General features: G+C 36.7%; 1 pseudogene; it reads left to right on the plus strand.

The window, feature by feature from the left end:
* Positions 1 to 3,422: 3,422 nt before the first annotated feature.
* Positions 3,423 to 3,762, plus strand: LOC102251348 (annotated as a pseudogene).
* The last annotated feature ends 966 nt before the right edge of the window (positions 3,763 to 4,728 follow it).

Genomic DNA, 4,728 nt, shown 5'->3' on the forward strand with positions numbered 1-4,728 from the left:
ATTTATTGTTCTACCTCATAGAGTTAAGAACAGTGCCTGACACATAGTAAGCACTCAATGAGTGCTATTATTATTGGCATCATCATTATCACTATTATTTCAGTTACTAAAATGCTGATGTGACCATATTGTACATATAATTTTATTCACCTCTCTAATTATTTTCTTATGATAAATTCCTAAAAGTGAAATTGCTAAGTCAAAGGATATGTGCACTTTTAATAACATTGGCAAATTACTTTTTAACAAGGTTAAGTTAATTCATCTTCTCAGCAGGGCATGACAGTCAGTGTCTGTTTCTTCCAATTCTCCCTAATTCTCGATAATTTCATTTTAATAACTGATGAGAACTTAATTAGCAAGAAATGCTATTACAGTTTCATTTTAACTTTTTTTAAATTGTTGAGTTGAACTTTTAAAAATTAAGGTGTAACTCACATAGAACAGTGTATTAGTTTCAGATGTACAACATAATGACTTGGTATTTGTATATGTTGAGAAATGATACTACAATGAGTGTAGTTAATAGCCATCAGTATACTTAGCTATACATAATTTTTTATGAGAGTTTTTAAAAATATTTTTATTGGTTTCAGTGAGGAAGGGAGAGGGAGAGATAGATAGAAACATCAATGATGAAAGAGAATCATTTTTAGGCTTCTTTCTGTAAGCCCCACATGGGGAATTGAGCCCACAACCCCGGGCAGTGCCCTGACCAGGAATTGAACTATGATCTCCTGATTCATAGGTCAACACTCAACCATGGAGCCACACTGCCTGGGCTTGATGAGACTTTTTAAAATTACTCTCTTAGCAACCTTCAAATATGTAATATAGTTTTATTAACTATAGTTGCTATGTTGTACATTACGTCACCATGACTTATTTGTTTTATAACCGGAGGTTTGTACCTTTTGACTCTCTTCATCTATTTAGCTCACTCCTCTATTACTTGTCTCTAGCAACCACCAATATGTTCTCTGTATCTATGACCTTGAGTGTTTTTTGTTGTTGTTGTTTTGTGGTCCTTCCCTTCCTTCCTTCCTCCCTTCCTTCCTTCCTTCCTTCCTTCCTTCCTTCCTTCCTTCCTTCCTTCCTTTCTTTCTTTCTTTCTTTCTTTCTTTCTTTCTTTCTTTCTTTCTTTCTTGGGGTGCATTTAACTTTTTGAACTAGTGTTGTGTTTTTTGTTTTTTTCCATTGTCTTTGGGTAAATAGCCAAAAGTGATTCTTTCTTTCTTTCTTTCTTTCTTTCTTTCTTTCTTTCTTTCTTTCTTTCTTTCTTTCTTTCTTTCTTTCTTTTTCTTTTTGTAGATTCCACATATAAGCGAGATCATGGAGTATTTGTCTTTATCTGTCTGATTTATTTCACTTAGCATAATCCTTCCATGTTATTGCAAAGGGAAAATTTCATTCTTTTTTATGTTGAATAATTTTTCATTGTATATATCTATGCCACAGTTTCTTTGCCCAATCATCCATCTGTGAACATTAGGTTGTTTCCATATCATGGCTACTGTAAATAATACTGCAATGACCTTGGGGTGCATTTAACTTTTTGAACTAGTGTTGTTGTGTTTTTTGTTTTTTTCCATTGTCTTTGGGTAAATAGCCAAAAGTGAAATTGCTAGATCAGATGCTAAACTTTTTAAATCTCCTTATTGGATATTTATATTCTTTGCCATTTTAAAGTGGGATATATTAATTGAACTAATAATTTGTAATGATCCACGTTTATAACATAAATGCCTCTGGAAGTATTGATGCATTGAGACATGAGCAGACTTGCAGCCAGACAGAATTCACTTCTCACCTGGGAGCAGGAAGCTGAGAAGGCTTTGAGGAAGTTATCATTTCTCTCTGTGGAGGTAGGATTGTGTGTTTGCTCTTAGAAGACAGCCAGGAAAGCATTCATTTTCTAGGTACTGAACCATACCTATTAAAGGCTTTTAAGGTTGTGGGGACTCCAGCTATAAGCTGAGTGAAGTGTGTAAAACGGGACAGTTTCAGGAAGAGCTTTATCAAAGTAAAGAACATAAGAAATTGGAGAGTGATGTCTCTTGTAAAAATCCCAAAATGGCATTGCCAAGTTGGATGTGGTTCTGGGTGATGTCCGTTCCGTCTTTTAGTTGTATTTTTGAAGTGGTTGTTTGCGGCAGCAGTCTCCGGTGTTTACCTATGCCGCCATCTTGGTCTCACCTGAACTATTAATTTGTAATGATCCACGTTTATAACATAAATGCCTCTGGAAGTATTGATGCATTGAGACATGAGCAGACTTGCAGCCAGACAGAATTCACTTCTCACCTGGGAGCAGGAAGCTGAGAAGGCTTTGAGGAAGTTGTCATTTCTCTCTGTGGAGGTAGGATTGTGTGTTTGCTCTTAGAAGACAGCCAGGAAAGCATTCATTTTCTAGGTACTGAACCATACCTATTAAAGGCTTTTAAGGTTGTGGGGACTCCAGCTATAAGCTGAGTGAAGTGTGTAAAATGGGACAGTTTCAGGAAGAGCTTCATGAAAGTAAAGAACATAAGAAATTGGAGAGTGATGTCTCTTGTAAAAATCCCAAAATGGTATTGCCAAGTTGGAAGGACAGGACAGACAAGACATCTGGGAGATAGATGATAACTGAAAGGGGGCAAACAGGAGATCAGACAACAGAGAAGTTGAAGGCTTGTTTGGGGACCAATCTAAAAAATATTATCTATCCCTTCTGGTGCCCATCTTGTGTATAAATGACCCAGGATGTCTATGTAAAATTGAAGTAGTGTTTGATTCACTATACCCTTTTCAAGAGCATGAGTTTCCCTGTTTATCTTTGTATTCAGAATGCTAAGATTATGCCAAATTCATAATAGGGGTGTAAGAAATATTACTAGTACAACTTAAAAAATAGATGTAGTAGAACAGTTAGCAAAAGGCCTAGGAAGGTACAGCAATGATGCATGAATGTTTGGTAAAAAAGAGGAATGGAGTTCTTTGCCATATCTACTGTGGCAGAATGCTAAGATTATGCCAAATTCATAATAGAGGTGTAAGAAATATTACTAGTTTAACTAAAAAAAATAGATGTAGTAGAACAGTTAGTAAAAGGCCTAGGAAGGTACAGCAATGATGCATGGATGTTTGGAAAAAAAGAGGAATGGAGTTCTTTGCCATATCTACTGTGAGGATGAAGAAATTAGACTGTCAACATCCCAGAAAATGCGGACATCACTCTGCAGGGACGCACAGTTATTGTGAAGGGCCCCAGAGGCACCCTGTGGAGGGGCTTCAACCACATCAATGTAGAGCTCAGTCTTGTTGGAAAGAAAAAGAAGAGGCTCCAGGTTGACAAATAGGGAAACAGAAAGGAACTGGCCATGGTTCTCACTATCTGCAATCATGTACAGAACAGGATCAAGGGTGTTAAACTAGGCTTTTGTTAGAAGATGAGGTCTGTGTTCGCTCACTTCCCCATCAAGGTCGTTATTCAGGAGAATGGTTCTCTTGTTGAAATCAGAAATTTCTTGGGTGAAAAATACATCTGCAGAGTTCGGATGAGTTCAGGCTTTGCTTGTTCAGTATCTCAAGGCCACAAAGATGAGTTGATTCTTGAAGGAAACGATATTGAACTTGTATCAAATTCAACTGCTTTGATTCAGCAAGCCACAACAGTTAAAAACAAGGATATCAGAAAATTTTTGGATGGGATCTACGTTTCTGAAAAAGGAACAGTTCAGCAGGCTGATGAATAAGATCTAAGTTGTCCAGCTATAGAAATAGCAAGATGCTGAATGATTTGTCACACTTACTTGCATTATTTTAAAGATGCAATAAAAGGCTTGTATTGGAAAAAAAGAGGAATGGAAAACAATGGAATATGGTTATCAAGGTCAACCTCACCAAATAAAAATGATACACCAAAGGCAAGGCAAACTTAACAGATAGGCTTAAGGATTGAGAAATCAATGCAAACCAAGAAGATTGGGAATACATACATTAGAAAACAACAAAGGGGTATCTTGATATTGGGATGAACATCTGTCTCATATGTGCATATATGTTAGAATCTATAACAGGATACATTTTCCAAGTGGATCAGTCATTCATTTACTTACTCAGTAACTATACATTGAGCAGGCATCATGTGGCAGAATATGCTACTCACTGGGCATACGATGGTGAACAAGGTACATTCTATTACTTCAAAAAGCAAACAATTACAACACTATAAGGCCATGATGAGATTATGAGTTTTTAAATGAGTCTCAATGGACAAGCCTAACCCAGCCATGGAGATGATGCAGGCTTCCCAGAGGAGATGAGAAAATAGGACTATTGTGATGAATGACTAGTTGAGGTGAGGGAGGGAGAGTTAGAGCGTAAAGCCCTGAAAGGGGCAGCAGAAGGCACCCCAATATGGAGTTGAGAAAGATTTGGAGGATTCACTCAGGAAACCTCATGCATTTTGGTGTGCATGAAACCTGGAGCCTGCACAAGAAGCAGGCATATAATTGATTGGATTTTTAAAAATTTTAACCACCAATTGTATCCTTAGTGGCATAACCTAAAATAAGTACAATTCTTAAATATTATTTTAGAATTGTTGTAAGTACAGTGAGACATAAAGTCAAAGATTGGTTAGAACATGTTTAGAATGTTTACATTTTACTGGAATATTTGAGTGTAGTCACAGATATGTAAGTTCCATGACAGGCCGAACTCAACTATTATTTTTCCCCATTGTAT

This window comes from Myotis brandtii, unplaced genomic scaffold, assembly GCF_000412655.1.
Source record: "Myotis brandtii unplaced genomic scaffold, ASM41265v1 scaffold515, whole genome shotgun sequence".
NCBI classification, from domain to species: Eukaryota; Metazoa; Chordata; class Mammalia; order Chiroptera; family Vespertilionidae; genus Myotis; species Myotis brandtii.